Source organism: Trachurus trachurus, assembly GCF_905171665.1.
Source record: "Trachurus trachurus genome assembly, chromosome: 11".
NCBI lineage: Eukaryota > Metazoa > Chordata > Actinopteri > Carangiformes > Carangidae > Trachurus > Trachurus trachurus.
This window is the reverse complement of record NC_139904.1, coordinates 22466598-22480786: the sequence shown is the minus strand read 5'-3', so window position 1 is coordinate 22480786 and position 14189 is coordinate 22466598.

The following is a 14189-nucleotide window of genomic DNA, read 5'->3' as shown; positions in this document are numbered from 1 at the left end:
TTAGAGAAATCCCAACCTAAATACAGAAAAGTTTGGAGAGATGAAGTTGATGTTTACTTGTGAAAGCCACAGTGACAAGACTGCGAAAGAGCTGAAAGTGAGTGAGAACAAGTGGATTTATGATGCTGCACTGTCATCTACACAGATAAATGTTCGCAGTCATCTGGAGTCAAACTGTCTGCTGACACTAACTGTAAAAGCTGATGTAATACAGTATGTCAGTGTTGAGTTCAGTGCTGAAAAACTGAAAATCAACAGCTTTAATATGACCTGGAGATAGCCTATACATTTGAAATGTTTTAAATATTTTATTTCCCTTATACTATTCACCACCGTGTGGTTTCAGGTCAGCAGCCAGAGAAAGTAGGAACTCAGAACTGAGTTTTTTTTTTTATCATATTCATGACTATTTTATTTCCTACAAACTCTGACAGAGTTAACTTTTACTTTAACCTTGAACCTTAACCTGTTCTGAATCTTCAACCTGCACTGAATCTTGTGCAACTGGAGACAAACTCCAAACTAAATTCAAACTCTGGTGAGTTTTCATCATCTTTCTGCTCCTGTGAGGACACTGGGAAAGCTAATAAGGACAAAGTTGTCCACACACAAATACACACACACACATACACACACACCTACCGTAGCCTGGAGCTCTGAAGGAAAAAAGAAAGAGCAATCAGGGGTGATACATTGGCAAATGTCAAACAAGGATTAATGGATTAATAACATTGTTAAGTATCCTCCAAGTACTGTCTCTGTTGAAGGTTCCTATTTTTTCCAGCCCTCCCTCTGTCCTCTCTCTTCTTCACTGCACTAATAGGGAGTGTGAAGGGAGCTGGGGACGTTAAGAACCAATCTCACAGACAAAAAACTCTCGGCAGAATTTAATCTCTCCGTCCTCTTTCTGTCTCTATCTGACAGCACTGCTCTCCAGCTTCTCACTGTGTGTGTGTGTGTGTGTGTGTGTGTGTGTGTGTGTGTGTGTGTGTGTGTGTGTGTGTGTGTGTGTGTGTGTGTGTGTGTGTGTGTGTGTGTGTGTGTGTGTGTGTTCTCCAGTCTGGGTTATTGGGGCTTCCATTAAACTACACTCAGTGTAATCAGCGGAGAATTATGGGCGCCAGGGGCAAAAAATACTCTGTAAGCCTTTTCTAGGTCTGTGTAAGTTTACTAATGTGAGTGTGTGCTCATACCGTGTGCTCATACCGTGTGTGTGTGTGTGTGTGTGTGTGTGTGTGTGTGTGTGTGTGTGTGTGTGTGTGTGTGTGTGTGTGTGTGTGTGTGTGTGTGTGTGTGTGTGTGTGTGTGTGTGGTTGGGTTTGCATGCATGCAGGTTTATAGAGATTGGTGCATCTGTGAGGTTGGCTACTGAGGTGAAAAAGAACATTTCTCTCTAAATTAGGAATTAATTTTCGAACACACACTTTTTACCCCGACCAATTAAAACGCGCGGCTGCCGCGGCTTGTCAAATGATTATCTGCAAAGTGCCTCGCTGAGTCACTTTCGACAAAATGCATGGGTGGCAATTCAGCAACGCCAAAGTGGCAGTCGCTTGTTAAACTCTCTGCAGCATCAGATACTGTATTACTTTTTTTTTTCTTTCTATCTGTTTTACGTACTTCTTTATTTTCACATTTTTATAGACACCACCCCCCCTCTCCAACTCCTCCAGATGCCATTTTATTCACTGACAGTGGAGAAATCTTATCAATTTAGAATTAAAAAAAGAATCTCTGCCAGGACCTTTCTCCACCTCACTTCTTGCCTTAAATCAGCTGTAATATTGCTGACAGGACATTCTGTGAGTGAATATGTGAGTGAGTTATTCCTCCCCTGAATTCTATTAGCAGCTCCCCTCTTAGAAAGGTCAGCCTTAATTTCCAGGGGGAGTGATAATTACACAGGATTTCAGCATCTCTTGTGGCCTCCTCAACACAAACAGCTGTCTCTATAGGGGCTGGGATCACTACATGCTTTTCACTTCATGCTAATCAGCTCTGGCTTTATTCTAAGGCAGAGCTGCCGCCCTGCTTTCAGTGGCCGCGTCCGCTGTCGCCATGTTTTTGATATTTATCCCGTTTAATATTCGAACTTTAAGAGAAGAGCCAGATGATGATTGGGGGCTCCGACTGCATGATGATTTCCAGATGATTACAGATACGCTATTTACATTCAGCGGCTCGCTCTTCAATGAAAGGATGACTCCACACCTCAATCACCAGAGCCGTATGCCCGTAATAAATACACGACAGGTCGTTAAGACAGAAAACCCAAGTCATTTCTTTTGCATACCAAACATGTTTAGGGGGTGGGGAGCTGTGAAGAAATGATACAGTGTAGTTTGGGGAGCTCATGCTGGTGTATAACTCAACTCTCTCCGCTCATCCACAGGGAAATTAACTGTGGCGAAGCAGCATTACATGAATTACCAGGGTAATCCTGTACTGACACTGCCCTAATCTGCACAGGGATATACGGGATCAAATCGCAGCCTGCATATTTCACCGTGTGTATAACAATACTGGCAGGTGGTTCAAGGAAATAGCAAAGCAATACACCCCAGAGTGTCAGGGAGGTGAAGAAGTCACAGCTCGGTGACACAAGGCAAAGAGTCAGGACGTGCTGGCTGCTGTGTGTTGGGAAAGCGGGGACCTAAACCCTAAATGCTAACGTGCTCACGATGACAATGTGAGGTTGAACGTTTTAGTTTAGCATATTGCTCTCGAGTTACCGGTCAATCTACATTCCTATCCTCACCTACGCTCATGAACTTTGGGTCATGACCGAAAGAACTAGATCTAGGATACAAATACAAGCTTTTAACACCTTTAATGGCTTTTAACACCTTGCCAGGAGGACTACAGTCTGAAACTAGCCGTTGGCTAACACTGGCACCTTTACATTTTATTATGTTCATCAATGTGCACTGTCCTCCTTAAATAAATACAAATAAATAAACAAGCGGCTGAAATGAGTTTCCTCTGCAGGGTGCATGGTGGGACGCTCCTTTAGAGATAGGGCGAGGAGCTGTGTGCCATCTGGGAGGAGCTCGGAGTAGGAGGTGGCTTGGGCATCTTTATCGGATGTCTCCTGGTGTCCAAGGAATCAAGCTCAATCACGCTCGACATAGTGATTTTTGTTTTATACCAACGAAAGAGCGATTTTTGTTTGCACCTTTTCCAATTAAAGACTGTTTATTTTGAAATTGAATCTCAGACTTGTGCTTTTGGTTTCTGAGATCGGTCTTCTTGTGTTTTTACCTGATGGCTGGAGAAGAAGTTGGATGTCACCAGTGTCTTAAGGATTCATCCTCTGGGAGCCAAGAACCATGAGTGAGAAGTTTGATCTGTTGATGAAAGGTCAGGGAATGGGTTCATCTGTTCCGTTTATTCAACTTTCATGGCAACCAATACATTTCAATAAGAACTAGAACCCAGTCGTATCGTTACAGAGATAGAGGCTCCTCCCAGAGTGGGAATCACTAAAATCAATAAGCTTCATCCTGTTGGGAGCATGACTGTCTGCAGCAAACACTGTGATTATCTGTCCAGTCATCGTTGAAAAGTTCAGAACAAAGTTCTGGACCTAACCAAATGACATTGCCATTCCCACAGAGAGACACATGTCGTGACTGTCCTGGCCGAAAATCCTCAGAGACGTTCACCTGACAGCGACATAATCACTTCAGTGCCAACAGAGCTGTGGGCCCACAACACAGATGGATGTGTTAATGATCGGCCTATCCCAGCTCCCTCAGAGAAGAGTCAAAAGCAAGAAAAAAAGGAAGCACTCCTTCAGCTTTCTGCCTCTCAGCTGATTGACATCTAATACCGCGCTAATAGCAACGTTAGCCCGCGGCGGCTGGCGGCTAAAGGGTGAGAGTTGTTGTGGAATCAATGAAATGCTAAAGTTTCGTCTGCCGCTGCCTATACTGAGGAGCGAGGATTTTAAGAGTATGTTACCATTTTGAGAAGAAGACGCTGATAGAATGGAATGGAGTAGAGAGACATGTGGGGAGATTATCTCATCTTACCACTGTAGGACTGATGCTGATTCAGATCCAGACATGGCGAGAGGAGGATTACTGCAGGCTTTTAGAAATATCTCTTGAGAAAGCTCTTCAAAGGAGGTATTATACAAAACATCCAGCAATATCTAAGTGCTCTTTGTAAAAGTCTTACCAGTGCCCTCCTCTTTGTAGCACTTTGTGTCTCACCTCTCTGTCTCTCTGTGTGCTCGCTGGGGGAAACTCTGCGAGCGGGGATTTGTGAAGGACATTTGCTAATTAGCATTGCCAAACACAAAAGCGAAGCAGAGGTGATGAAGCCAAGAGAGCCCGTGTGAAACAGGTGCCGCGCGGTTGCCGGTTTGCAAAGGGGCGCTGGCGAGGCCTTATCGCTGACACAGATGTGTTTGTGTGCTCTACGGCTGCGTGGTTAATGATGAATGATCTCCTCTCTGTCTAAACGCTTGTTGTCACATCGCTGTCAATGAGGCCACGAGTTACAGTCTTGTAGGAGTAATGGGGTTGGCGCGGGTCCAGCAGAGAGTGAAAACTGGCCCTGAAAATGACGTTCCCCAAAACACGTCAACAACAGGCAAGCCTCCCTGACGGCTGCATTTTTTTTTTTTTAATTAGCATGTTGCACAAATTGCAAAGCGATTTGCTCAACTTGAGCGTCTCTTTTTAATAACTCTGAGGAGATTGTAATTTACCTTTAACAAAACTGCTCCTCTCTGCTGAGAGACCTGGAGGTGCACCGAGCCCTGATAATCTTTTCTCTCCTGCTGCTAAAGCTCCACCACATTCATCTATACTTACTAGTTACTTTGAAGATTAAGATTTTTACATCAGCAGATATATGAACAGCTCATAAAATCTGATGCATTGTTACAGATTAATGTGCCTAATAGCTCCTAAAGGAGATCAAATTAGCTCATTGAGTGTTTTCATTCTAACTTTTCTGATTCATCTTAAGTGGGTGGTGATGGTAATATTTCCATAGTTGAATTATCATTTATTGACATGGAATTGTCTGGTTGTTTTCTACTGTTTATAGGGGATTGTCCATCACATCTGATCAAACTACACCTGCACAGCTCTGATGATGCGGGTTAATGCACAATTATACACTTTATATGTAAAACTACAAGTCACACTGTTAAAATGGGCGCAGTGTGGGTCAGTTTAGGTCTATATCAGAAACAACTCATTACCCCAATGATTGTGTTGATTTGTTGGGGGTAACATAGGCATTTGTATTGTTTTCTAAAATTCTTTAGCAGACTTCTGGATGATAATTTTCCATCAATGTGATAAATGTGACAGGGTCCTGCTCTTACATTATGAATATTATTGACACTTTTACTTTAAGTACGTGTTTGCACTTGCATAAGTCAGACTGTGAGTGCAAGGGTGAGAACACACTTGAGGTGTGTGTGTGGTGTGTGTGTGATGGCTGCAGAAGGTCAGGTCTCATGCCTCTTACCTGCATTAAGTGATTTACAAATTCAGCATATTGTATATACCGCCTCTTGTGAAGCCTCCCACTCATCACATTAACATCATACTGGTAACCAATACTGAATAAAACTCTCAGCTTTCACTATAGTGGGTGGCTGTGGCTCAAAAGCTAGAGCGGGTTGTTCCCTAGAAGGTCGGAGGTTCGATCCAGGCTCCTCCAGTCATGTCGAAGTGTCCTTGGGCAAGACACTTAACCCACACTTGCCCCCTGATGTGTGCATTGGGTATATAAATGCTACATATGGAGACATTTTCTCCCTTCTCATGTGGCGCACTTTTACACATGTGCACCATGATCACATGTTACCACATGTGTTACCATGTAGAGCACATGTGTAAAACATGTTACCACATGTGGAAAATTGATTCACATGGGACTCACATGTGATTCACATAAAATTGTGCCAAAACCACATGATTCCCATGTGCAAAATGTTTAGTTCAAGCTGTCAAAATTAAATCATAAATTAATTTATATTAAAAATCCAACATTTGAGTATAGCCTTTAAAACTCCTCATCAAAAGATAGAGCTGGCAGGAACAGTATTATTAAACCATTTGTTTTTTAATCTTTGTTTTCCACTCTGTTTCCCCTCTCCTGAGCATTTCCCTTTGTAGTTTGCTTCTGTATCAACAACCTCATCTTTAAGCAATACTGTAAGTACACTATCTATCTGCTCTTTTACTGCTGGCTACAGTGCATGGTGGTCAGTGTCCTGAGAATCGGCTGAAATATGGCCCTAAGGTGCATAATTGTGAACATAATCACAGCAAAGTAGAGAAGAAGCAAAAAAAAAAGGAAACACAACAAATCTGCAAATGAGGTTGACGATCTTTGTTAGTCCAGTTAGGATGTAAGACAACAAATCAAGGCCTCGCTGCAGTTTTAATATTGCAGGGAAATTGGCATCTTTTAGTGTGTTAAACGCTTTAGCTTTCTTCCCCTTTCCCTTTCTTGCCTCTGTTTCCTTCTTTTCATTCTCTCTGTCATTTTAGTGTCTCTTTAGCTGAATATTGGCTTGCATCCTGTTCCAGATGATGTGTTTCCATATTGGGTAGAAACATCACACAGATCTCAGTAGACCATCTCGGTTAAAGGGTTTTGGGTCCTATTCACATTGTTGCATCCACATCTCTTTCAACCCCCGCTGCTTTTCTACACACGTGAAAGAAACATCTAATATGCAATGTCTTGAGCAACACCCTCAATAACTGTATCACAGCAAGTTCTCCGTTAGCTGTTGCTGCTCACCAGTCCAATTTAGCTCAATGTCCAACAACTTTGCAATATGTGCATAATGCCCTTGAATGAGAATTACACCAAGATAATGAATAATACACAGCAGAGAAGACGAAACAAATAAATTCAGAATGCTCCTCCATCCGTCTCCATGCAATAACAGTAACGGGCGCAGTGTGCACTTCAACACGAAAAGGTAAACACAACATTCATTTGGGAGGTTATATTTCAATGTCGTTCGCAGCGCCATCCCAGGTTGAACATTAATATGAAAAATAATAATGAAACAAGGAGTTGGAGTGTCATTGAAAAGTAATAAGGCTGCATTTAAAACATACATGCAATCTCACACACCCACACGCAGAATGATCCTCTGAGGAAATATCACCGTCTCCTTCTGCAGCTGAAAAAAAAGAAAAAAAGAATGAATGAATTTCAGGGTTCTGGGTGGAAGTCACCTTGAGATTCTTGTGTGTGTATGTGTGTGTGTGTGTGTGTGTTTGGACACTTGAGATGAACAGGATCAGGTGGGACCGCAGATGGAGTCCTGTTGAACACCTTTTTTGTGCTGAAGACAGAAAAAAAAAGAAAAAGACATATTCAAATACCTCCCCGCGAGCCCTCGGCATCTTTAACGAGGACCATAAAAAATAACGAGCCATCTTAACCTTGAGGCCGACCCGGGAAGTGAACACTGAGTAGAGAATACTGAGCTGATCAAGGTGATCTTTTATTTCATAAGCCCCCTCCACGTACCCCCAACCCTACCTCCCCTCCTCCCCATCCCCTCCCTCTTTTCCCTCCTCTTCCATGTTTTCTTCTTCGTTCCTGCCTCGGAACAAAGAAAAACAATACGGGTCAGCTTCCTGTCTCTGGGTGTCATTCACCCAGAGATGAATAATACGAATACGCACTTTGCTTTGTCTCTGTTCCTGGTTTCGATGGTGATGGGTGAGAGCGGGAATGTAGGAATGTAGGAATGTTACAATGAGTGTGCTGCATGTAACGCTAAGCACTGACCCCGTGTCTTCTGCCTGCAGCGCAATCATTAAGCCTATAGCAGCTTGTGCAGCGTTGTTCTCCATCTTTTTTTCCCTGTGTTTTGTTCTCTCTATCTCTCTCTGTCTCTACCCTCTGTCTCATCTCTCCTTTTTTCCTCTCTTGACCATGTGTCTGCGTCCTTGTTTTCATTTTTCAAATGCTAATGATCAGTATCCCAGGGAGCGCGCGCTAAAGTCCATCCATCTCAGCACGCGCTGTGCTGCCCTCCTCAACATGACCCGCCGCTCCGGCATCCCTTTCAAGACAAATGACGAGCGGCGTAAAACAGAAATATACGGTTCAATTTCCTTGATTCTCTCTGAAATCCACATTTAACATCTGCACTTGATAGGGAATATTTTATCATGCGGGCTGGATTAATTATTAATAACAAAGAATTGATTATGGCTGCTGGCTCCCCGGAGTTAATCTCACCGCTGATGTGATTAGAAATAAAAGCGGGTTCCTGGGAGCCGACAAATTGACAGTTCGACAGCAAGGGGTAAAATTAAGTTTTTAAGTGATGAGAGTGAATAAATCCAGCCGGGCACCTTCAAAAATCTTTACAAAACAACTTCAAAACAAAAAGCGGGTGGTCACATACATACACAAACTTCTATTCTGTAAATCAGCATTCTGAGCAGACTCTTAATAATTGATGTTTGTCAAGGCGAGTGCACAGCTACATCCCCTCTAGCCCCCCCAAAGACAAGCATGGAGTGGAAACCCCAAATGAAAGCCAAAGCCCTCCATCTCCCAGACACATCTCACACACGTGCATAGTTATTCAGTAAAACACACAAACACATACGCACACACACAGCATCTGTTCTCTTGCACACACACAATAGGCGAGGCTGAGACACACATGCATTTGCATGCAAAAACAAACGTGTAAACACACAGACACACCTACTGATGCAGCAGCGTCTGCTCGGTCTCTCACGTGTGCACGAGAGCTGTCGACGTGCAAACCTTCACACATGCTCACCCTCACACGGATTAACAAATAAGCATCAGTGCCTGTTGTTTTGTTTTGTTTTTTGTCTCCCTGATTTGTTGCACGCACACACAGTCGTCTGGATGCAGGTCCAGCGTGTCCATTAATGTTTCTCTCCCTTGACCGACTTATGAGTGTCTGCTTCATTTATAATAGGGTTTGGATTCTGTTATTTGGATTTTAGCTTGTTGGACTTCAGACGCACAATAACACAAGCTGGAGGAGATGATTGCACAGATCATTCCCTCTGAAGTTCTCTTATTGAATGTGTTTCAAGGATTTCTTGGATTTCAAGTAGGTGTCAAACTGTTTTTAAATTAGATCCAACAAAAAATAAGCCTCCTGAAATCTGGTGAAAGAAGCACAGCGCGTCCTTCGCATGAAATTGGGAGAAATACATTTTCCTGAATGAAGAGATTATATGAGGAGGCTTGAATACAAACAAGCAGTAGTCTGGCAGTAACCCCAGTGTCCCTCAAGATCAAGTTTGTTGCACTGAAAGAAAAGAGGATGAAACAAAACGTGAGCGTCGCCAAGATGCATTTTCCTTTGAATCAAATACAAACACTCACCAGTTTATGTAGCTATACACTTTTCTCTGATGATGCTGATGATGGTGACTTCCAAAATGTTGATTCTAGCCTTTCCAGGCACAGACAATTGAAGTCTGTGAGGGTTCAGAAATGAGGGGTAAGTGGGACATAGATCATGTGACACAGTAGGAAAAGCACAGGTGTAAATAATGATATTATGGCTGGATTCCATTCAGCTGCTTCAGTCTCACTGTCCTGCTATTGTGTATGATGGCCCAGTGTCCCACTACAGCGGCTATGTGCAACAATTGAATAGAACAGAGGCACCATTAATGTTATTGTGCTTTTACCACTGATGGGTCAAAATGTCTGCTGTGAAAACGGTCTGTTGGACCTGGGCCATGACGGCTCTATTTTTCCTGCACCAGAGAGCATCTCTGACGCATTACAATTCACTTATGGAAAAACATTAAAAACATATTCTCCATGATTATTAAAGTATTCCAGAGGGTTGGAATCCTTAAACAAAAGCCCGTCAGCCTAGATCCTCAGGATCTGAAAAATGAAACTCATGTGGAAAAACTGCAGTTCCCCAAATATCCACTTGCCCATAGACTCCCATGTTAAAATGCTCAATTTTACAGCAAAAATGTATTTTACATTAAAGGGACAACGAGGAGTTTCTAATCGGTTATAAAAAAAGTCTCACGTTAATGTGGATGAATCTCCGCTACCCACACTTGTTAATGGGCCCATTTTCGATAAATATATCATTCTGTCTCTATCGTTATTTTGTTATTATTAGTGGTGGCGGAAGTGCTGGTCGAGCCGACCAGCGTTTCTTTACTTTCGGTTTCGCAACGAGTCATGAGAATAACGTAGCTGAATCGCCGTTTATGGTCGGAACTACGACAGTATGTGAACCTCTTTGAACCTCTGACTTTAATTATTGATGAATGAAAACATGAGTCCGTCTTGCGCCGGTCAAAAGAACTTTACGGTGCGCACGGAGGCTCATAAATGTAGTGTGAAAACGCTTCGCTTTTCCAAAACTCCTCGTTGTCCCTTTAAGTAATTTACATTTGATTTTATTAAAGAGGACATTACAGAAATATCACTTTTTGAAGGTTCTTTAACATATAGCTTATTTGGGTGTTTGACTTGCCTTACGGCCCCCAAAATGTGAGAATTAACATTGCTTTTTTCAAGTGGGATGCACTTTTGTGACTGATTGATCCAATTCGTATACCACCCAAGCTCAACTGGAGAAAGGTCTGGAGTACACCTTCCTCTTCTTTTTCTGACCTTTTTTCTATCATCATTACTTCTAGTTTCTTCTAGTCTCTTCAGTGTGTTGTGAACAAATCTGTACTCTTGTTTATTTACTCAGCTGTTTCTTTCTAGCTATTTCTGTGGTAGTTTTGTCAGAGGTATAAGATTTACTGGGAGTTACAAAAGAGCTGAAGTGAATAATGCAAACTGTGATTTGTTTTTTTTTATTTTTATTTTTGCTCTTAAGTTGTGACTCTTGCACATATTCTCAACCCTCTTTTCTTTTGGTAACATTTATTCTATATGGTCTGGTAACATCAATGTACGTATACCTAAAGGTAAATTGAGGAAAATGGAATAAATAAACCCCAAATCCATAAAACTCATACTGGTTTTTAAAGGGGACCTATATGCTTTTACAGCTTTACAGTTTTAGATGTTGGATACTTGTTCTAGAGGATGTGGAAGTGCCATATCATGAGATAGGCACGTGCTGAAGTAGTTTCAGGAGCTCTGAGCTGCTACAAACACTCAAGTTTGGAGAGTTTTTTCTAAAGTCTAATTTTGTAACATCACAGGTTGAGGGGAAGTTCTTTATATGGCAACTCGCCTGGCTCTGGCCTCAGTGCCCAATGGCAATGTGAGAGGGGGCGTGTCACTATGCAGCAGCCCCTCGATACAGAGTACACAGACAGCTTGTATACGATAGTTATGGGGTTTTTATTAATCGAAACTTCCAATAGTGCCTCACTGGAGTCCAATAATATAAACCCCATAGGCCCTTTAAAGGGATAGTTCAACATTTTTGAAAATTGGCCCATCGCCATGATCCCCCTAGTAATAGCAGTAGGTTCGTTACCTTTAATTGTTGGTCCAAGCTGCTTTTAGATCGGGGGAGAAGAATACCGAGCGGCGCAGCTACACTACGGAGGCTAATGGAATTTCTTGGTTTTGCTCATCAAACTCAGCAAATACACAACCAAAAAACTCAAAAACGCTGTGGTGGACAAGTTGTGACCTGCACATTTACCACGCTATGAGATAATAGCGGAAAGTTGCGAGATGGAGTTGTTTTAGAGGCAAAGTCGGACTTTACACTCTAGACGGCTGCTCGGCGGAGTGATTTCAAAAGCGCCTGTTTACTGCAGATACGTCCGTATACTACGGCACTGGCTGAGGTGCGCACACTGTGTCCCTCCGACCAGTGGTTCACTGAAGAAAGTAGTTCCGAGTATTTGCTTCACTTCTCTTAACTTTCCGCTATTATCTCATAGCGTGGTAAATGTGCAGGTCACAACTTGTCCACCACAGCGTTTTTGAGTTTTTTGGTTGTGTATTTGCTGAGTTTGATGAGCAAAACCAAGAAATTCCATTAGCCTCCGTAGTGTAGCTGCGCCGCTCGGTATTCTTCTCCCCCGATCTAAAAGCAGCTTGGACCAACAATTAAAGGTAACGAACCTACTGCTATTACTAGGGGGATCATGGCGATGGGCCAATTTTCAAAAATGTTGAACTATCCCTTTAAGAAAGGCACTGTAAGCAGCAACTTGAAGGTGCTTCCAAATGTTTGGCCTGTACTGAACCTGCTTCCAAACCTTTGGCCTGTCGTGTATGAACATCGCATGAAAAGTTTGGCTGCTGAAGAACACACTTTTTGAAGTTCTTCTGTTGCTGGAAGTAACTCCAGTTTACACTTGGAGACTGTTATTGTACATCACAGGAACATGACACAGACGCATCTATCAGACATACAGTCATAGTGGATGAGTGTTCATACTGAACCACATCATATTGAAATTTGTTCTCAGTAATGTGACTCTGTTTGGACATTTAAAAGATTGACTGAGAGTCTTTTCCAGATAGATGTGATAGTGAGAAACAGAAGGAAGACGGAGACAGAAATAGAGATGCAGCCGAGCTCTGAAAGTGATTAAGGCAGCCATTTTGGAGCTAGTCCAAAGCCCTCAGCTTTCTCTTTCATATGCAGATAAAAATCTCAAAAGGCATCTACACACAGGCAATAAAAACATAATCTCCCATCGCCCCTGTTGAAGCTCCTAACTGGACAGCGTCCATCAAGTCTATGGCTGCTGTAATGTCAAACAAATGCTCTCAGAAGGGCGTTAATGCCTGCAAGAGAGGATGCCGGCGCTTTCTCAAACTGCTCCAAGTCATCTCCTCCAAGGCTTTCCATTGTGCGCGAGGCGAGAAGTGGGTTATGGTTGCGGATTTAGCATCTCTCATTTTCCAGCGCAAAGACACCCATTCACGACTGCTCGGCCAAAATCTTCCCCGCAATGGTGGAGGATAAGCTGCTGCTGAAGACTAGTAATAGGCTTTTCACACCACGATGTTAGCGGGGCTGATGGGGGGGTGGGGGGGGGTGACATTGTGGGGTGAGGTGAGGTGTGGATTGTGGGGAGAGGGGAGAGGGGTGGGTCTAACATGCTCCAAAGATATGCATTCATTTGGTGCACACAGAAGGTGTTGAATGAATAATCTCGGGGTAATTAACGTGCATGCGCTTTGCAATTTCAGCCTTGATCCAGGGCACAGGCAGCTGGAGAGAGAATGGAGGGATATCTTATTTAAAAACGCTCGTGATTCAGGATGAATGACGTGGGCGCATTCCTCTCCTTCCCTCCATCCCTCCGTCCCTCCGTCTCTCCCTCCCCACCACTAAACTCTAAATCTCTCCTTTTCCAAGTTTCCCGGGCACTTCTCTCATCACCTGAATCCCCTTCCTGCCTGTGTAATCGCATCTCTTCTACCTCCATCCAGCTGTCATTACCCGCGGCTGCTGCTTTTTCTATCCCCCCTTTTTTCCCCCCAATTCCATCCCTCCCTCCTGTTCGCCTGCCCCCCATCCCCCACTCCCCCTCATCTCCCTCCTCCAGCACCCGCAATGTCCGCCTCGACTTTCCCTCCCATGTGATTACATTGCAAAATCCAACTCAAAAAAAACGTGCAATCTTCCTTTCCCCCGGCCTCACTTTAATTTTTTTTTCTCTTATACCTTCAACCCCCCTCACACACACACACACACACACACACACATGCACGCACTCACCTCACCTCTTCCAATCTCCATCTCTCTCTTTCAATTGCGGCTACAGGTGCCCCCACCCTTCTCCTCTTCCTCCTCCTCCTCCTCCCACAGTTTTAGGCCTTCACAAAAAACTGCTATCTCCTCTCCCATCCCAGTTGCGCTATAATGAAAATGCTCCTCCGGCGCGCCCCTGGCACCGACAACCTCACCCCACTCTCTCCCCTCATTCATTCTCCCATCACCACTCTTCTCCGCATGCCTGCAAACCAGGCAACCCTCCACAGACCCCACCTTTGTTGTCTCTTTTCATTTCCCCCTTCTACGCCCAATACCTCCTCCCCACTCCCTCTTCCTCCTCCTCGCTTTGCCTGCCTGCCTGCCTGCCTGTCTCCCCCCTGTTTTTACTCCATCCTCCACCACCTGACCTTCATTTCCTCTGACTGCCCCCTTTCCAACCCGAACGCCGCCGCCCATCACTTTAACTACTTCTCCATCCCAATTACCAGGTAACCCCCCGCTGCGAGCGGGC